Source organism: Gallus gallus, chromosome 3 (assembly GCF_016699485.2).
Source record: "Gallus gallus isolate bGalGal1 chromosome 3, bGalGal1.mat.broiler.GRCg7b, whole genome shotgun sequence".
Taxonomy (NCBI): Eukaryota; Metazoa; Chordata; class Aves; order Galliformes; family Phasianidae; genus Gallus; species Gallus gallus.
Genome location: NC_052534.1, coordinates 15326032 through 15347829, shown reverse-complemented (window position 1 = coordinate 15347829; position 21798 = coordinate 15326032). Strand labels below are relative to the sequence as shown.

Sequence of the window (21798 nt, the reverse complement as noted above, 5' to 3'; positions counted from 1 at the left end):
AGGATATAAGTCCAGATTGTCTGCTTTTATGTCTGAGGAGAAGGAGTTGATTTGCAACAGTTAAGATTTAGGTAGGAGCTTTGGGGAAAGATTAGAAATCCACATTCTCCCAGTTTTAGGGTGGCTCTCTGTTGATAGAAGTCGGGAAGTCATTTTGTTTTCCACAGGTTGTTGTTTCCTAGAGGACCTTGAGCTTTCCCAGAAGCAGAAAGGTTGTAAGCAGTTATTCAATCCTGTCCAGCAATTCTAGACATTATTATTTCATACTCTACACTGATTTTCAGCTGATGTCCTGGAGACTCATACTCCTTAATCACCCAACCTTATGCTGAAATTCCTATTTGATCATACAAAAGCAGATATGTTTCTGATTTCTTTCTAGTACTCTTGCTGATGTCAATGCTGTGAGCTGTTTCTGCCCCTTTGCTTCTCTTTGGAAGGCAGTTCTTCCACAGGAGTAGCAGCAACTTCCTCAGCTTCCACTCACAGAACAGTTTCCTTGACAGCTGGTTTTGAGAACAGTTAGTCAGGCTTGAACAAATACATATTTGCTTCAGACCCCACGGGATATGTTTTCAAGGGGAATTTGTTTTGCAATGTAATTAATGTTATTAGTGTTAATGGAGCTCACACCTCTAAATCTGTGCATATCCTGCTGTCAGCACAGCTTTATGTGCCTTACCTGGAATACATATTCAAGTGCAACCAAGATCTGAAAAATCTGAAAGAGAATAAAACAAAGTCAGAAGCTGAGAAATCAATGACTGGCCACAAATCCAAGGGCTATGTCTGTGCAGAGAAACCCTTGCATGGATTGGGCCTCAGCTAGGGTAATTTGCCAGCAGCCCTAGAGGTTTCTTCCCTGAAATGGATGCTTTCCAGAGAAAGCATCACCCCATGCTTTCCCACGCTGGGAACACGGAGGACAGCCCTTGACAGAGCTCTGTGTGCTGTCACCATCAGGCTTCCCTCCCCTCAGCACCATGCAGGAAAACAGCCCTGGCATGACAGCTTTGACTTTGGGCTTACTTAACAGCTTTTCAACCCAACTTACTTCTTTTCTGCTCTCTTTCCTCGCAGACAGTTCTAAGCCACAAATGCAATTCAGAAACGATCAGCATTTGACACAGCTGAAATGATACTATTGAATTAACATGCTTCCACAACCCTACATGTTTTCCTACATTTTCTGCTAAATTCAATTCATAAATAGGTTGTTTTCTTCCAAAGTTCTTATTTTTTGGACAAACTTGCTGTTTTATTTATTTATTTTATAAAGCCCCTCTGGCAGCTCATTTGCTTTTAGTTCAGAGCGTGCTGCTCATTATGAGTGTAAGGAACGTCACAAGCTTGATCATTTGATATTTCTTAAAATAAATACACAGAGAAGGCAGAAAACTGTAAGTAGATATTTACATAAAAAATTAAGTTTAAATACTAAGAAAAATTAGCTTGCTTAGCAAAACGACATGCCTCATAAACCCAGTATTGGATTCTTCCAGGGGGAAATACATTGGTCTACGAATACAAACCCATATGGGAAAACTTATTTATGTGAATGCAAGAGAAAATTGTTTCTCGATTAAAATCTCCCAATTTACATATTCAAATATTCACTAATCTAAAATTTTACCTTCAGAAAAGTCTTACCAAAGCACTGGAGCAAAAACAGCATTACCAAGTCAGCTGCACTCTGAATTAACCTCTGCAGAGAACATTTGTGTAAGACAAACATTGACTTGGTCTGAGAGGAACTCAACAGCACTCATCAGGAAGAACATACAGTGTCTTGAAACCCTGGGGCTTTCACTGTAATTTAGAATCATGCAATATCTCGAGTTGCAAGAGACCCACAAGGATCACTGAGCCCAGCTCTGCACAGCATCACCAAACCTGACGTCTGAGAGTGTTGTCCCAGTGTTCCCTGAGCTCCAGTACTGGGGCCATGCCCACAGTCCTCTGGTGCAGACCCTGTCTGGCATCTCAGTCTCAAATTCTGGTAAATCGTCCTCCCCTGACACAGCTCCATGCCGTTCCCTCAGGCCCTGTCACTGTCACACAGAGCAGAGCTCAGCGCAGCCCTCCGCTCCCTGTGAGGAGCTGCAGCCGCCATGAGGCCTTCCCTCAGCTCCTCTGCTCTGTGCTGAGCAAACCCAGGGGCCTCGGCGCTCCTCACACACCTTGTCCTGCAGACCCTTTTCCATCTTTGCATCCCTCCTTTGGACACTCTCTAACAGTTTTACAATCTTTTTGTACTGTTATGTCCAAAACCGCACCCGGTGCTGGAAGTGAGGCAGCACAGAGCAGAGCAAGACAATCATTTTACAATATCTGCAGTATAGCCTGGAGCAAATCAGCAATCAATTCACTTCCAAAGCTGTCCCCACCATGCTGAGAGTCTCACAGGCACATTTTGATGTAAGCTACTGGCTCTACTTCTCTCTTTTTTTCTGCAGCTCCTGAAAGGAGGTAGTGCCCATACCTCCCTTCCTCACCTCATGTCTCACACCAGGATAAAGACTGCAGAATTTATCCCTATATCTCTCATCAGAAAGCCAGCAAAGCAAGAGAAATGGTTCCCCCAAGCTTGCCCAGCCAGGAGGGAGCTGCGGGTGGAAGATGAAGTCAGATGTGCTGACCAAGCGTACAGATCACTCAAAGTTTGTTTTTCAACACACGCCTCTGGGATTTGGTCTGGCAAAAGGCAGTTTTGCCTTCTGAGAGCTTCTGTTCAAGCTCGGAGCTATTTTCTTTGTGTAGAGAAAGTGCAAAAATAGCCCATTTGTTTGTAGCTCCGTACCCAGCCCTTAGCAGGAGCAGAGGAAATGCTCTCAGGAGAGAGAAGCAGCTCACTGCCGTCAGCACAGGCATTTTACATGAGGAGCACACATAAAGAAGTTAATTTGCTACAGTCTTTAAAAAGTAGGCAACTTATCACAGCTAGTGGTGCAGTAAGCACTGGGCAGGGAAGATAAACCTCTTCATTTTCTACAGAGTTAAATCTAGCTAATTAGGGCCACATTGCTGCTTGCTGGAGAGCATCTACATTGATATCTAATATTTCCCACACGTACTTATCAGAAGTAGGTGTTTCAGCCCATCTGAAATACAAGCATTGACTTCCCCTGCTTCCCAAGAGCATCAGTTTTGAGAAATGGACCTCTTCTTAGTGCTGTATGAGGGGCTGTGCCTCGGCAGACCTCATTTTATGGAGAAATTTCCCCAGTGAGGTCATTTATAGAGATACCTAAGAAGGGTAGTGCAGCCCTTACTGCTGTGGGAGATTCACGAAGGCACATGAAAAGTAAGCAGAAGAGTCTGGCCTCGTTTCAAGATGTTTAAATGATACATACATGGAACTGAAGGTCCTCTGGGAGACTTTTAATGGCTACAAATTAAGAAAGCCTGAAATTCTCTCTTTCAAGTAGTCTTTCAAGTAGTCCACAAGGACAGGAGATGCTTTCCAATGCGGAGCCCTAAGAAAGCTAAAGGTAAAATTACAGTTTTCCTTCTGGAGTCGCTGTCTGACATCTCCTTTAATTGGTGATTAACAAAAGCTTTACAACTGAAGTCTGAGTTACAGTGAACCTTTCCTGCAAGGCCTAGCAGGTGACCCAGCGCAGGAAGGAAGGTCTTAGGAAGAAAGAATAGAAAAAACAAGGATGCTCTCACCTGAACGATTCACTGAGCCAGCAGCCCTTGTACTGCCTACTCCCAGAACACTGGGTACAATGGGGTGTACCACTTCCTAGCTGAGCAGAGGACCTGTAAAAATAGGGGGTGGGTCTAGGCAGCTGGTGAGGAGGGGGTGGAGCGCTCTCATCAGTTTGAAGCAGCTGAAGGAACCATGTCTCTGTAATTAGCACTCTGTAATTAGGGAGATGGCACCTTGATCTCATATTCTGGTAAATCCCCACAGAGGTAAATCCTCCTCGTGCTAGCCCCTACCTAGCCCTAAAAGCACCCTGCAAGCCCCAAAAGCAACTCCTTGTTCTTGGGTTTCTTATCATGATAGCACTGTTTGCCCTTTCACTCTGAAAGTGGAAAGTAATTTATGTAGCAGTGACAAGCAGAGAGCCTGAGAGAGGGGATCAGGATGATGGTGGGAAGGCAAAGTCTTGTACAGGGGAACAGGTGCGGGCCAGAAAATCTTGTTAAATGAGTATCAACATGGTAATTAATTGAAGACCTTTGAAAGTAAAGTCATTAGCATCTGTCTGCATTTGAAAATGAATGGTAGGAAAAAATAGATCTTTCACCACACTGCAGGTTCTGGAAATTCCAAACTCTGGTTTTATACAAAAATAGAACAGATAGTTAAAAAAAAGCTGAGATTTTAATAAAAAGCTCTCTTTCTGAAATTTTCAGCCCATCTTAGTGCTGGACAAACATGCCATTTGCAATAATGTTGATTGACATTTACTTCCAGCAATGCTGAAACAGCAAACAGCAAAAGAGTCAGAGCACACTTGGCTTTAAAAATACTGAATCCAAAATATTAATGCTGCAAATGGTAAGGTCCATTAAAACGAAAATGAATGTTAATTTGTCTGTAATAAAGCTAAAATGGAATGAAACAAAGTTGTGAAGCAGCATTTTATGTCACTGGAACAAATTATCAGGAGGACTGAGATGCACTGACTTGACATTATCGGAGCAAGCTGGGCAAGGTGGAAAGATTTGTTTTGACACTTATTTGTGGGTGGATAATTCTGTTAAACTGACTTTCTGAGGGGAAACCAATTTTGACTCTCTTCTTTTTGCAACGGTTCTACTTAATGAGCCAGTAAAAAAGACCGGTGAAGGGCACCAGGGCAAGCCCTGCCTGCTGAGCCTCTGCTGCCCTGCTGGCTCTGGCAGCAGCGTTGCCATTATCGCTATCTCTTGCGATTATTGCTCCTTGTGATTATGAACCTCACAGCTCTTCACGGATTTTTTTGTCGTTGTTTTTGTCTCCCTGAAATTTTCAGTTTCTGGTGTCAGTCCTGGATTTTTTCCTTTTTTTCTTAAAAAAAAAAAAAAAATGTGCTCCTAGATATCACGTTTGAAAAGTCTGAGACGTTGCGTTTCCTTGATGTTCTGGTAGCTAGTAGGGAAATAAAGAGAATCTAAACTGTAATTTGTATGGTTTTCCTTCTGGTACACGGAGATGATCCCACTATTTCTTCAGAAGAATGTCAGCTCTGTCCTATTGCTGGCCAGGACTGATCCAAGATGGTGTAGCAAACAAAGAAATCCATGATTTATGACAGATCAGCTACACGTTTCTCAAAACATTGTGCAAACCACAGCTCTTTCCACAGGAGGTGATCATTTATTTATTTATTTATTTTTGCGATAGCATGTGTAGTTCTCCATCCTCTGGTAGATAACAAGTTCTCTAATTATTAATAGCTTTCCTAATTACAGAGTTGGGCTGGACTCCCACCCACACAAATGGTTTCCAGTCCAGAGGTCAAGGAAAATAGTGCATCCAAAGCACAGAAGTGCATTTCTCCACAAAGCAGGCACATGAGCTCTTGTACTCACAGCAGAGAAATGTGGTGCAAACCTCATTTCTGCAAGCAGGGCAGAGCTAGCTAAATCTCTTATTTCTTCTCCTGGGAGAGCTGTGCAAAGGCAGGTGAGCTCCTCTAAATCATATGCACTCCACCATGGAAGGAACCAGTTCAACTGGGGCTTCGAGCCTGAATAGCAGCAGTGACTCCATGGCTGCACAGTTAAGTTACACGTGGGCATGGTGGCGATGGGTTGACAGCTGGATTAGATGATCTTAGTGGTCTTTTCCAACCTTAATGACTCTGTAGTTCACATGCCCCATAGTGATAAGCGGATTCCTGCCAAGCTTGAATCTGGCTTCAACTCCATGCGGTGTAGTGCCAGAGTTTATCACATCCAGGCTTGCAGAATGCTTCTCTTAAGCCTGAAGGAAGTGCTGAGGAAATTCTGCTTGCATGGAGTGTCTTTGGTGCAGTAAGTAGAGCCAGAAGGTGACTGCAGACCTGGTGTGGTTTAGAGCTGGAATAATTAATAAAGTGATCTGGCACTGGAGTGTATTAGCAGAGCTGAGGGTAGACAAATCTCTGCTGGACACATTCTCCCAAACAAGCCTGCAGAGCAGCTCTCAGTGGCCATTACATCTTGGCAGCTTGCTTGGTGGGAAAGTAGGTGGGAACCGATCTCTGAAAGCATGCTTCAGGAAATCTCCTCAGCTCCTCCAGCAAGCTCAGATCCCTGCTGCTTCTGCTTGGCATTTATCAACAGATTTTCCCCGGAAGCCTCCCACCTGCTCTGCTCTTTTGCAAATCTGGCCCCTGTAGGGGAGCTCAGCTCTTTCAGAAAATCTGCTATGAAAGGAGCTGAATGAAAGCTTGCTGACACCCATGGGAAGATCCTTGCTGGTTCCAGCAAGCTTTGTCGCATGTTGATTCATTTCCCATCTCTGTTCTCAGCACACTGGCACGGCCCTAGAGATGAAGATGAAAAACTGTCATGCACTTTGCCACTTTTATTGCACAAAGAAAATACACACAGTCTAAACAATAATTAAAATCACACTCTCGGTTCTTAACTTACTTTAACTGAGGATATCAAAGAAGAATAAATTTCACTATCAGATTCAGGTGGAAAAGCTAAGTTGGAGGGAGGTTGTTCTTTATTAATTCACATGGCTGTATGTTACACATAGTGTCTGGAAAAAAAAAATACAATGTTTTTACTTGGAGGGAAATACTAATTTTAGCTGAAAAAAAAAAAATGGTGGCTAATATGTCCACCATAGCTTTCTTTTTTTCCAGCAATAAGGCTTAGAATTTGAAGATAAACTTTCTAATTGTTAACTTTGAAGTAATTACGTCATTACGGTTTCTGAGGGGAAGTATATTTTCAATCACATAAACAAAAGTAAATCGACACATTTCAGAAGGAAAACTGGATCCCATTGCATCTGATGTAGTGAGTAAAATGCTGCTGAACCAGTTAAAATGCGATAAATAACTCTCCTTTTACTTGTTATTGAACTCAGAGTTGGCCAAGCCCTCTGCTTGGGTCATTAAACACTTGGTCTTCTTCCAATAACTTGTTATGGTAAAAACACAGAAGGTACACTGATCTCAGAATGGAGAAAGAAGTACAAGGCTGAAAGAACAGTCTTGTCTTGGCTTTGATGAAGGCTACTGGAGCTGCTGAACTTCAAAGTAAGCCACCATCACCTGTGAAAAAAGAATTGTCTTTTCCTACTTTGATTTCTTTCTCATTTTATTAACTCCTTTACTTCTGCTTGCCACATGCACAGGACTTGCAGGCTCTACCTAAAATGTCACTAGGTACAACATGTTAGTTAGGTGACGGGTGGGAGGTGTCGGAGACAACATGCTGATTTTTTTATTCACTGAGCATTTCCAAAAGAGAAAGTAATCTGGGGGAAAACTGAACATGTGGACAATACATTAGAGGTACATCTTAAAGGAAACTCTACCAGAAAGAAGAATCTGACATATTTCTGAATACCTGGAATTGATGTAATTTTACTGTGGAAAAACTGTCTTTCACAGTTACATATTTTGATAAATTTGCCTTAGACTGTGGGAAATTCCAGCTGGTCCAGCTTGTAGTTGATCTGTGGCTCACAGAGATGAGCTAAAAGCCCTGTTTCCACAAAGTCATGCCATGAAATCTGGAATAAATATTCTAAATGAAAACTAATTGGTGTTATATTGGGCAGTGAAGAACAAGACTGTGCTAATTCAAATAGTTTCCTTTCTCAAACATCAGGGGTGAATTAAAGTACACATCAGTGTTACTCAGTATGAGATGTATTTGCATCTGACTTCAAGAAAAGTCCAACCAGTCTGGGAGCTTTCTCTTCGAGGTTGTTGTACTGCTTCATGCAATAAGCACATCTTTCCTCAGAAGCTGAGTTCCACAACAAAACCAGAAATACATCACTGCAGGTCGATAGAGATATTTTGCTTTGGTGGAATCAAAACACCTCTTTGAGATTGATTGGTTAGGCTGCTAGAAAGCACAAGAAGTGCTTGAGAATCTTCAGCTGGTTTTTCTGTTTCTCTCCTCCTAGCAGAGAGTAACCAGCCTCATTTCTCTTTACTACCATCTCAGATCTACTAAAAAAAACATTGAAAATCTCTGCTCAATCTCTTCTTTCCTGGAATAAGCAGTTCTCTCCTCACATGCTGCATATTGCAGATGTCCCCTCTTTCTTGCTCTTTTGCTCTGGTTTCTTTTTCAGTACTTCAACACAGTACTTGAAGCACAGCTTCAAAATGGGGCACAACAGTTGAGCCAAGGCCTTTACAGACCCATGATGACCTGGCCAACAGGGTGCACTTCTGTTTGTTTGCATTTCTGTGAATCAGCTCTGCCATTTCTGTTGAAGTGCCCCCCACATCCAGCAGTTCATCCTATGCATCCCAACACCAACGTTTCACTGTCATATCTGTATCCTGCTGAATTCTCTTCTGCCCTGTGTATCATACCCAGTGCACCTTTAGGAGCATCATATGATTCATTCAGGCACGCCTGACCAAATCCTGTCCCCTCATACAGCCCCAGCCTCTATAACTTTGTCTGGGTCACATCACTTAGTCACTGCTGTCATTAATATACCATTTTATTAGAATCAGCCATTGCTACTGCTTACCTCATCTCCTTCAAGTGGGTTACCCAGGCAAAGAAGTGTCATCACTTTGTTCTGGTATGACTTGCTTTCGATGAATGCAGGTTGGTTGCTTTTACTCCTCCAATTAGTCTTCATTAAGGACCTGTTGTGTGAGGAATAAATGCATGACAGTGTCATTCTGGGCACTGTAGCTAGATTGTCAGGTTTATGAGTCCCTTCCTCCTTCCTTTCAAAATAAGCACCATCTTCAGCTTTGTGGGCCTGAAGCAATGCTGCAGGAGGTCTCAGAGATAAAAGGTTCAGAAAGGAATTTTTTTTGTTCCAGCCGTGTTTGAAAAACAATCTTCCTTTGAAATTAATGCATTCAGATGTAGCCTGTTTTGATGAAATAGCATTTTCTAGCAGAAATATGTTCTGTCACAAACTTTTTAATCAGTTTTCCTAACTCACTTGAGGAATAAGGCAATATTTGTACTCCTTGTTTTGCCCTGTAAAGTTTAGTTGAAGAAGACTGCTTGCATTTCCCTCACTCTTGATGTCTGGTATATTTATGAAGTACAGGTCTTCGGCAGTGAAAGAGTTCGTTCGGTATGAATCTTAAAATACTTACCACAGGGAGATTAATTCATCTTGGGTAGAACCAAACTTGTGTGATTTCATCATTGACTTTGCTGAGAGTAGGGTTAGATTGGAAAATGATTGAAATGGGCACAAATCGAGTGATTCAAGAGCCTTTCAATAGTTGATGATAAAATCAAAATGCCTGATCAGCAGCAGAAAGTCTCAGCCCTCCTGCGTGCTTCCAAGGTATGGATATAACACATTAAACTAAAACAAATATTGTTATATGATAGTTGTTAGGTCAGATGCTCGATTTCTTTTAATTGACACGATTTGCTGATTTTCATCATCCAGATTTTTGTGCTAGCGATCTCTAGGGGACCGGCTGAATCTCCAGTCAGGTGAAGTGGTTGCCTGCCTGCAGATCAGGGTACTGTTGGTCCCTGACAGATTGTACACCACCAAAATGAGAAGATGGCTTCATGCTATAGGTCCTTTGTCCGTGGGATGCTTCTCCAATAAAGGATAGTTTTACTAAAAAGTAAACCAGTCCATCTTTCCCATTGTTCTGCTCCAGTTCCCAGCAGAGGAATTCCTGACAGTCTTTCAGTACACCAAGGTGTGTCCATCTCTCTAATCTCCCTCGGTAATTGTTTTCAGATCCAGTTCTCAGGAGAAGAGAGCCCAGCAAGATGAACTCCTGGCTAAGTGTGGTCTGTCCCTCCCCACAGAGCAGCTTCATCACTCTGTACATTTTCCATGTTAAGTTTTTTTGCAAGGACTTTCATCTCAATGTCTGTGCACCCAGCAGACTGGTCAGCCGAGAAAGCAAGACTTTTTCTCAGCAAACCAGGCCTAACCAGCCCCAGGACCTAAACACCATGATAATCATTTGTCAGGCACTCAGATTGTATTGGAAAAATACAGGATGATAAGATATATCTTATTAACATGCTACAGCTCTCTGCTTCCCAACTGCATGCGGTTCTAAAAACTAGAAAGTATTCCTCATATTAAAATAAAATATTTAAATTTTCCTTCTTTATTGAAGATTATTTGCTGTACCATCTCTTCCCCTTACTTTTTTTCTTTTTTTATCTGCTTCACTTCACTTTACTGCTAACTGTGGCTTAAATACGATTTATGATTCAAGTCAAGATTCTGATTGCATTTAGTTTGCTGGTGACAGAATCAATTCATCCCGGGTAGGAAGAATGATGCATTGCTTGTCAGCCCCTTGCTGGTCCATGGATTATTGAGAAGCCTAGTGAGTATCTTTGTATGTTTTGGAGTCATGGGTTTTTGCTTGAATAGCTTCATAATTACTGAAGTTCAATATCCCTCTGCTTGTTGGAAGTTGTAGCAATTCTCACACAGAGGAAGAGAGTGAACGTAAATGTATCCCACTTTGCAATGTTCTGATACAGGGACCAGAAGAGGATGTATAAATGTCTGCCTAAAGTGCTGCAGAAGGAATAACACTTCAGCCTAGCAAAGAGGGACACTCTGCAGTGGGCTGGAGCTAGGACATCTGTCCTGTCACTGCTCTGTGCACTGCCTGTGATCCCTGACTTCTTGTGACTGCCCATTGGGTGTAGATGTCCTGAGCTGCATGATGATGTAAGACCACACAAGAACCTTAGCTGGGTGGAAAGCCAGCACTGGTGGAAGCCATCACCCCCCCACTGGCTGCTGCTTCCCTCAAGGCCTCTCTCCCACCCTCTCTCTGCAGCCGCCATGCAGCGAGGGGTCTGGTGGCATGAATTTGAAGTCTCCCCATAGGGTAACGATGGGCCTGGGCACAGACCATGATGGTCACCCAGCAGAAACCAAATGCACTGCCTCTGCTCTGAGACAGCAGCAGACAAGACAGAGGACCGACCTCTGCCATGTGGATGAAAGGCAAGGTTGGAAGAAATGTCAGAGGGCCAGGACTGACTGGTGGCCAAAGGCCTCAACTATAGACCCAGATTAAGGCTGGGTGTTTCATGGAGTGAAAATGTGCCCTACAGCAGAGAGTGGAGAGGGCTGAGGGCATGGGATGAGGTAGTTTTGAGAAAGGTTTTAGAAAAAAAGATTGCTTGGAGCTTTTCCAGCAGAACAGCTTTACTTCAGAATAGATCATTTGCCTTTGATTTTCTCAAAAACGTGCAAGCCCTGATAAAATTACAGACTAGAACAAAGTGCTGAATAAAGCTCTTGCTAAGTTTCTCTTGATAGTACCAAAATATCTCATCCTGCTGAGGTAAAGTAAATAAATTTCTCTTTCAACTCATCTATTTCTATTAATTTCACGTGAACTTTTAGGACAATATCAAATATTAATTTTAATATTATATTTCAGCGATGTGTTTAATATTTGCCAGTATAATGCTTTGCTATTATAGAAGTAAAATGTGTGTACCTTATGGAAATGGAGATTTTAGGTATTGTTGAAACAAAATGATTTTCTCTAGGCAAAACCAGCCAATTTGATTATTCTGATTAGACATTTCTGGAGGAGGGAAAGAGAAGAGCATGTTAGGTTGAAATTTGATTTTAAACAAAAAAGACTTCTGAAATATTGGGTTTTTATCACTAGCTAGAAATTCTGATATCTAGCAAGTAATTCTACCAAGAAACAAAGAAACCAAGAAAACTAGATGGAAAATGAAAAGGGACAAGAATACAGCTGATTGTCCTGTCTAAGGCTGTGCAAGTTGCATTACCAGTAATTAGATGTAGCAGAGCTACTGCAAGAAAGACTGTCAGAAAACCAGTGTATTCAGGTCTACACATTCAAAGTCTCAGCTTTGTCTTTCAACCTCATGTCATCTTTTGTTGTTGTTGTTGTAGTTAGATGAAGCTATTGTCTCTACTTCATGCATAGAGTATAGCTTGAGTTCATCTTGCTCCCCTTAAAGCACTGGAGTAGGGGAGTCTCTTCTTCTGCTCTCTTGCTATAAGCCTCTCCAATCTTTTGCTGAGCATGTGGAGGTGAAGGATGGTTTTGTGCAGACTATCATACATCCCCATAAAGCAATCACAACAAATGGGCACATAAGACTGAGCCAATCTGCTGGAACTGAGCAGACCTGAGGATGTGCTCATGAAAATCTGTAAAAACCTATGCATGAAACTTACGGTCATTCTTGACTATGTCCCAAGAACAGTTGGCTCCTGTATTGTCTGTCTGGCATTATACACCCCCATTTCCAGTGAAGAGTCAGCCTAGGGCAGAAAGAAAATGTCCTAAACAACAGAGTAGAATGCAGTTGACACACAGATTACGGGGGCTGTATGTCCTTCATTTCTTAATGGATTCACTCCCAGGCTAAATGCAACTAAGGCTTTGGCTGTAACTGTTCATCAGACTAATGGCATGGTGGTAGTTGTATTTATTGGATTAAATCGGCATGGAGGCACGAACTTATGCTAAGAAGCAGTAAGTCCCCCAAAGTCCTTGATGTATGTGATGTCTGCTGGCTGCTCCTCCAGAAGTCACGGGCACAGTGCCAGAAAACACATTGCAAAGTGTCTTGAAGACATTTTACGTATGACAAAGAAGTGCAATCAAAGGTCTACTCAATGCTGACCCATGTCCAAGTAAATTAGTGCCAAAGTCTCACACACATGATAACTCCCTGCTCTGCAGGAGACCCCATATGACATAGCACTACCCTGGTCTCCTTGGGAACATAGACAGGGTTCTGTTCCTTTACCAGCAGGAGCTCCCAATCAGACCTTGATGGAATGACTATTTTTAGCTGCTGATAAGCATTATATGTTGACCTGGGCAAGTCTACTACTTTCTATCCAGTGGTGGGAAATAGGAAAATAAAGTTTTCCATGTACTGGAAAGAAATTGATTAATGATGTTGACATCTTGATACTTTGGGGGGATTCTTGCAGTGACAGTTACCTCGGACTGTTCAGTTTAGTGTCCTGAAAGACAGAAAAGCATGGTCATACATGCCTGGTTCTGAGTGCTCCAAAGAACTCCCTGGCTCCAGGTAGGTATTATGTCAAGGGTGTCCAGGGCAGGCAGCAAAGGCTTGAAACATCAGAGCTAAGACCTTCACTGCTCTTTGCTCTTGACACAAACACTCCTGTTTACAGAAGTGGACAAGCAATAGTACTTCTCCTTTAGAAACACATTCTGGCCTGAACTCCCAATTCACTGAAGCATTTGAGTGCATTTGATGCCACTAAATACTGAGACAGCTTTTTAACTCCAGTTAAAGCTTTGCTTTAAGCTATGCATGTGCTAAAGTGCCACTCTTTTGCTGACATAAGGCTGGACAAAGACACTCCCAGGGACTGTTTTCAGGAGCAAATTTCCTCCCTAAGTTCCACTTGTTTTCTCTTTCTCATTCGTTATTAGTGACATCTAGTGACCAGCAAGAGTCATGCAGAGAATGAATGGAACCATAATTAATAAGCTAGTCTCAACTTACATGACAAGAAGGTATGTGGTCTATTAATTTAGCAAGTATTTCTCACAGCCACCAGTAGAGAAATCAGCCATGCAGGAGTCTGATGTTTGAAATTATCCTCTTTGTACTCTTTTGCTCTTTGAAGGATGCCAAAGGCTGCCCTAGCTCCTGCAGGAGGTCCTACAGAGAAGGTCCATGGCTAAGATTTTTGGAGTGCTTTATGATCCAGATAATAGCCTTTGGATTTATGTTTGAGGTGTTTTAAAGGGCTTGATTTTCACGTCTTCTCACAGATCAGGTTTCTCAAAGAAATCTCTGTTGGCTGTCTGGTAAAACTACTCTCCTGATGAAATAAAATTATTCAGTTGCTCCCAATTGCCACCACCAGCTTACACCCCATGTGACAGAGTAGTGGATGTCTCTGAAGTTATCAAGCTTGTTCAAGTAGGAAACTACACAGGGCAAGGTCCCAGAGATGTGTTTGCTGAAAGAGAGGCTGCAGCAGCACTGAAACCAGAACTGGATGCTGACAAGTTCATCTGAGAAAGAAGGCAAGTGGGAGAGACATTGTATTCCTCACACATAGGAAAAACACCACTTGAACTTCATGTCTTCTAGTACCCCCAAGTCAATCTACTTTGAGATAGAAATTGAGAAGAAAAAAAGAGCTTGGTTTGGCCTTGTGCAAAGGCCAATTATTGTATTGCAAGAATAATATGTACAAATAGGCTGAGAAAGCCTATGGTCTCAGATCACTTATTTAAGGCTGGTACGGTGTGCCATGCAGGACATGAACACTGTTGTTCTGTGGGGTGTACTCTACTCCTGACCGTGCTGTAGCAAAGGGTGTGATGCGAGACCAGAAGAAGTGGATGGACCTGCAGCTTTTCAGCCAGTGCTGGTTGTTGGTGTATCTCTCCTGCTATAGGAAGGCATTTTCACACCTTTTTGGAGTGTGAAATGCTAGAGTAGAAGTTGTCCACCAAATATGTGGAACCATGGAGCCCCAGGGAACATGTGGAGCTGAAATGAGATACAGCAGAACAAGGAGGAACAGTGAACAGGGCAGGCAAGGGCCAGTAGCAAGACTCATGTTTCATTTCTCTCTATGTCTCTGCTGTCCTCGTCAGTCCACCCTTGGGTACACACTGACCCCAGACTACTAGAGGGGTGCATGAGGACTACAGACCCTGTAGAACAGTGGCAGATCTGGCCTGCTCCAACCCGCAGGCTGGTTGGGTGAATGTCTCAGCATCATTTCCTCTGACAGATGCTGCAAATGATATGACTAGTAACAGACTGAATACAAAAAGTATTGGAGCCCCGAGCAAACCCAGAGCTAAAATGGCTGTACCATTATGCTATTAGTCAGAGCAGATGCTTGTGACGGTCGCAGTGACCTGAAACTGCTAATCTTGTTGCTTAGGGAGGGCCTTCAGCCATGGGGCTGGCAAGCATGGAATAAATAAACCAGGCTCTTTTTCCTTCCCTGAGCCGCCTGCCACATTCAGCTTTCACTTAAGGCAAAGAGAAGAGTGAAACAGTGGTGGCAGCTGACAAAGCAGTGCCCTTCACAGCTAGCCCGCTGGTGGAAACAGATGCTGAGACAATTTTCAGACCGAGCCAACTTAGCTGGGGCTCCACACTGAAAGGCTGCATCCTCTGATAGCTCTGGTTTTGTCTCCTTAACTGAGGCTCTTCCTCTGCGTCTTTGTTAGGTATTCTTCAACACCACCAACCACTTTGGGGCAGTGACCCCAGGCTGCCACCTGCCTGTCCGCTCTCACAGGAGATTGCACGATAAGAAAAAGCTGCCAACAGTTTTCTGGAGCATGGATGCTCCACAACTTCTGCACGACTATCTCGTGCAATGGAATTAGGTAGCAGGTTTTGGTGCTGAAGGGAATGAGGTTGCTGTTGAGATCTGGTCTAGCAGTAGTTTTCCACGTATTTTTCTCAGCTAGGGAGCTGTATATCTGCACTGCTGTCGCTGTGATGGGAATAAAACAGCAATGCCTTTCCTGGTTAATCCTCAGCACTCTGATTCATGGTCTGAGTGCCCAGATGGAAACAGTTGCCTGTGTTCTCTCATTTAGGCCCACCACTGCTCTAGGGCTGATGTACTTATTGTAGTTACATGAAAACATCCAAACCAGCTGCAATTAAGATAGACTCAACAACCTGAAAGTGCCTCAGCATCCAGGGAAAGAGCAGCTAGAAAGATTATTCTTTCTCTTCTTGGGATGGAGGTAGAGGCAGTGCTGTAGTCTGCAACTCTGGGAGTAAAGTGGGGTCTGGTGCAGAAATTCCCATCTTGTGGTAAGTTAGGAGGTGGTTATCCCCCTCACACTCCTATCCTTCACAGCAAGCATCATCCAGGGTAAAATTTGCAAGGCCTCTTATAGTGAGGTGAGGAAAGATCCTTCATACTCAAAGAAAAAAAGAAAGATAAATATATCTAAGACTAATCTAAACCACTTCTTAGTCACACCAATTTCTCTTGAGCATGGAGAGACCTAGGAGGTTGGTTTAGATCAGATGCATCGTGTTTTGACAGATATGTTAACACATCTGTACTAACATCTGTCTGTGTGGATTTCCACACCGTCACTTCCAGATGCCACATGGGATACATCTGCAGGTGGCTTGCAGGTCGGGCTAAAGCACAGCGTGGTTCATCGGGAGAAGTAGGCTAGCCTTAATATGGAGACAGGCTCTGTACAGACAGTTGTCTGTCCTGGTGGACGTTTCATTTCAGTGCTGATCTCTCTTGTGTTCCATAGCAGAATAAGAGGTGTTGAAGTATGCAATAGCCAAGGAAAGTATATGGAGGCCTGCGTTTCTGTGTGTCTTCTTGCCAACTCAATCCCATTCCACTTGGCTTGAGAGTATCTCAGGGCAGCAAAAAGAGGCACAAATTAACTGGAGTGGTAGACCCGAGAACTTATTACTAGCTGTTTTCAGATAGAGAAAAGGTGATGGTGTAGAGCATAGGGAAGAGAGTAAGCATCTGTCCAAGCTGTGCAGCTCTACTGCAACATGAGCAATGTCCCAGGAGTTGGGCAGGCATGAGAAGAGCTCAGCACTTCCTAACATCTCACAGGGAGAGCATGAAGGGAGACAAAAGAACAAGACTTCTGCCACAGTGCTTTGCTGGGTAAAAAACTGTGGGATAGATGAAGAAGTTTGAGGATGTGGAAGATCCCAGATAGCCACAGGCTTTGCTTCCTGCCTCCAAAATGGCCGAGCAAGAATGGGGCTATGAAAAGTGCCAGTTTAGAAGCATGCTGGGCTAAATGCCACTGTTAAGAAATCAGGCAAGCTATAAGAAGGAAGGGAACAGACTGTCTAGCAGAGTCTGTTGTGATAGGACAAGGGAAAATGATTTCAAACTAAAAGAGAGGAGATTTGGACTGTATATAAGGAAAATGTTTACAATCAGCGTGGTGAGGCATTGGCCCAGTTTGTCCAGAGAGGTGGTGGGTGCACCTGGAGACACTCAAGGTCAAGCTGGACGGTGCTCTGAGCACCTGATGGAGCTGTAGGTGTCCTTGTTCATTGCAGGGGCGTTGGACTAGGTGGCCTTTAAAGGTCCCTTCCCACTCAAACAATTCTATGATTCTATGATTCTAAGCAGAGAAGGAAGGGCTTCTTTTTTCATATTCTTTCTTTAAAGGTTCCTCTTTTTCTCAGTGTTTCCGTTCCTCGGAAAGCAGAAAGGTAACTTCAGAAACTTCCAACTATCCCCAAAGCTCTGCTGAGCAAATGAATACAGCTGTGACAACAGCATGACCACTGGAAAGCGTATGGACAACTGTCGGCATCAAGAAAAAACAACTTGAATGGAAATTGAAATTTTCTTCACCAGCACCTCTCCATCTCCCCATCCACAGTTCAGGCAGTGGCTGAAAGCCCTAAGCAAAGCTATAAAATATTTGGCTGCAGCAGGCAGCATAAAAATGCCTTTTTGGTCTTCGTTTAAACAATTCCCAGTCATATGACTGAGATGAATCTGCACAGGTATCTGTTTCAGAGGAGCTCTGACACACAGCTCTTGGCATGCATAGACGTGTTGCTTTCAGACAGAAGATAAGAGGACATGTGGCTGGGAAGCAGGGGCTGTGGCAGAACGTTGAGCATACCTGAGGCAGTGGACGAGTAGATGCTCAACTGCACCTCCTGCCAAGGCCAGTGTCTGGACAGAGCCTTAGGGCACTCTGGGAAACACTTGACAAACCTGCCTTGTTGTCATGGATGCCTGCATCCATAACCATGGAGAGAATTACCAAATTGCCCTCTCCCTGACATCCTGCCTGTAAAACTTGACCCTAGTTTAAAATCCTAATATAAACAGACAAGCATTTGAATGCTACCATTGCAACTTTGTCAAATTACATGGTTTATAATTACCTTAATTATTTATAATTGCTTCGCATACTACTGCCTAGATCTCATTAACATGGCTGAAAAATCAATCGGACCAGAAAACCTTCTCATATTTTACTGTGTACATCAAGAATATAGCCTTATGAAACACACAGACAGCTTTTTACCCTGGTTGCCCAAGAAAATGTCTGCGTGTCTGTCAACAGCTACTGCTGTTTTTCTTCCCTTAAAACGTTCCCAGTGCAGTGACTAAAGCTGGCATGATATGAAAGACACACCAAAAAAAAATGCTTAACTCCTTCAAATACCATGAAAATTAGGCAGGTGGGCAGAAGGCAGAAAATCTGCTGCTGAAAAGATCAGTTCAACCTTTGTCAGACAGCCGTGTCCCTGTTAAAGAGGGCACTTTTGTATAAAACATCCCTCCTGGCTTTGCCGTTCCCTCTCTGTGATTACCCTGAGTGGTGGAAATGCAATCTGGCTGATGCCACCAGTGCCTCTTCAGGGGAAAAAGAACTCCTAAGTGCCCAGTGTAAAGCAAATAAAGCAGAAATTGCATGCATTTAAGGATATACAACATTCACAAACCACATCCTGGTCCCATGAACTCTTCAGCTGCAGATCCACCCTGGCACCACATCCTCATCTGACTCACGGCTTCCCAGAACTCGGTCTCTTCTGGTGGTAAGGCACATGTTCCTTTTTCCTGGAGGAGCAATATTTCCGTGCATTACAAACATGCTTTCTTAAATCATCCAGATTGCTATGGATTCCATCCCTCCTTTCTTCATTCTTTACCTTCCCGTTACCACTGACAGCAAGGCAAACGTTATCAGCAAGGATTTCATGTTTGCTTAAAAAGCTATAGTGGGAATTTTAAGAAGTGTCTTGCACATCAGACTGGCCTCCTCTAAGTTTCTGCCTGAGGTCTGTGCAACACCACATCCTTCTGAAATGTGCCAGGCCATTAGCTGCCAGTGTACCTCTTATTTCACATGTGATTCCTTCCTTCTGCTTCACTCAGACCCTCAAATGAGGAAAAACAGCACTTATTTGACAAGACATATTTTCCATAACCCTGCAGTGTCTGGCATTAATTGTGTTTGCAACCACTAATTATTTATTAGTTTAATGCTGCATCCTCTTTCCTCTGTACTGCGTGGTGCCGACAGCAGACTGGGCAGTTCAGTATTAATTGGATCACCCGTAGCATCTTTTGGTCAGGCAGTGGCACAGGCTGCCCAGGGAGGTGGTGGAGTCACTGCCCCCGGAGGTGTTCAAGAGCCACAGAGTTGTGGCACTGAGGGATGTGGTCAATGGGCACGGTAGGAATGGGTTGGTGGTTGGGCATGATGATCTGAGAGGTCTTCTCAAAGACCAATAGGTCTTTTTTTTTCTCCCCGCACCCTGCAATCTTTACAACAAGGAAAATTTGTGTTCTCTCTTTGACTTTTCTCTGCCAACTCTGACTCCTCTCTGTTGGAGACCTCACAATCCCTTTCCTAGTCTGTTCTGGTTCTCTCCTTGAATGAGTGACAACGCTGACAAGAGCCAGGTAGATGCAAAGCCACCCACTCGTAAAGGAAGATGTGAAGAAACCCAAAGAAATGTTGTGTTCTTCCTCAGATCAGAGACGCTGAATTTTCTCCCCTTGCCAGAAAAACACACAGTTCCCACGGATGGCAGTTGAACGTACACCAGGGAAAATCCATATGGATTTGTATCTTTCCAGGTGCTAACATCATTTGCACAACGCACATGAATTTCAGTTTGACAACACTTACCAAAAATTCCATCTACTTTTGGGAGTTACTAGAAAATCTTTCCTTCTTAACCTGATAGCTACTAGGTACAGCTACAGCACACAGGGAGCTCTGAAAAGGCTCTTAGAAACAGATGGCAAGATGAGGCCAATTCTCAGCCTGTTAAGCATTGTGTCTCCATTGGCATCAACAGGCCACGTCTACTGACATCAGCCAGCATCAGGTCTGGCACTAGAAATGTATTTAGCTTTATTTTTATGAGAGCTTAAGAGATACTTGTGGTTCATAACAGAGTTCTGTGCCAACACTGCCTTGCAAAACCTGATATGTTAGTTTAGCATTATTAGTAAATCTTCAGCTCTGCTGCAGCAGCACTTTGTGGTTATTTAATACCTGCAGGGACAACTTTCTTAAAATAATAGGTGGAGGACTTGGACTTGAGAGCACTGAGTGCAATCCTCTGCTGTTCCAGACTCAAGGCAAGTTAAATGTGAACATGGCGATAAGTCTTAAGCGACTCTAATCTTTCTAGGTAAGTTTGCTGTAGGACACTGTAGGTGGAAAAGGAAAAACACCCCTCACTGCAAGACAAAAAAAAAAAAAAAAAAGAGACCCTACATTTGCTAAAATATCTTTTTTTTTCTTCCTACTTCAAGCTGAAAGATCAAAGCCTCTTTAACCTCTTCTTGTCCGTTTCAGAGCCAGTGGCTGTTGAAGGCAATAGAAAGCACTCAAGACAGCCTAGCCATCTCCAAAACCCCCAAAAGGGCCTGAAGTTGCCTTAGATTGCAAGTGCTGAGTGGTTGTAAAAAGAGCCAGGAATCAAGTCCTGAGCAGAAACATCTTTGGGTCGTACTTAGCTCACTTCTTACTGCTTGTGCTTACAGGGTCCCCTGGATACACCACAGAGACAAACATCCCACGGTCTGGGCTGGGGACAGGCTTATTTCCACAGGGTCAGTGTGTCCCTGCTTATCCTGTGAGGGCTTGGTTTGGCATCCAGTCTTTGGAGTCTTTACCCCTAAGCCTAGTGAGTGCTGGAACACACCCCACATGCAAAGCTTTCAGACCTCCCCATCTATTTATAACAGTGACTTTACTCACCGACTGCTTTTGTCATTCAGCTGTCCACACAGAGCCACTTTCCTTGGCAGGAAGAGGAAAACACTTCAGAATAAAAATGTGATTAGTTAAGAAGGTAATGTCAGGCAATCTGAAGGTGGGAAAGGCTACAAGATACTCAAGATCATTGTCAGCATTATTATTAAATCTGAAAGACAACCTTTCATAAACACCTTCATTTTTTATTTCTCATGCAAGGGATATTGCTAATACTGAGAGGATCTCTCCTTTCACTAATTACTATCAAACAGCTTGGCACCGGGCTCTAATTTGAAGTTAATTACATTCAGCAGACAGTATGAAACAATGCTTACATTATTTCCCACAGATATCTAAAACACACAGATGCGTGTGACACTAAAAATCCATCTGAATTTGATGGACAGATTCAGAACACACTGGACTTCCTACACGCATTTATTTCTCAAATTGGATTTTATGAATACTTTTGTATCGCAGTCTTTCTTGGCCCTTTCTATAAAATGCTTTTATGGTGACAACTTTATTGGTGCTGAAATTATTCCTTTCCTGACTTTCAGATCATAATAACCTTGTTTGCCTTTTGAATATTACCTATTATTATTTTTTCCCTATCATAATGATATTCATTATTTCCCTTTCTTTTTTTATAGTTTTTTTCCATAGTGACATCTCCTTGAGAGAAAGAGACACAATAATTAAAAGGATGGGATGTCTTTCAATGTCTCAAGTCTGTGATGTGTGAAGTACTCAGAATTATTAAAGAGAACTTTGGCAAGTTTGCAATGTCTTTGAAAATACAGATGAGAATCTTCTTTTGCTAACTTTTTTTTATTTCCAGGTAGCATTTATAGATGCTTTCTAAAATTGCCTGATTTCTAATATATTCCCCCAGGGAACTTTAATTTTCGGGTCGCCCCATATGTGGCTGTGG

General features: G+C 43.0%; 1 long non-coding RNA gene across 1 annotated transcript; it reads right to left on the bottom strand.

Moving 5' to 3' along the window:
• Nucleotides 1-3961: 3961 nt before the first annotated feature.
• LOC107052878 lies at nt 3962-21352 on the bottom strand. The gene is made up of 5 exons (XR_003074626.2): nt 20868-21352; nt 18589-18706; nt 12323-12409; nt 8660-8780; nt 3962-6467 (listed from the first exon to the last, which is right to left on the bottom strand). It is a non-coding gene; the product is annotated as an uncharacterized LOC107052878 (long non-coding RNA).
• Nucleotides 21353-21798: the final 446 nt, after the last annotated feature.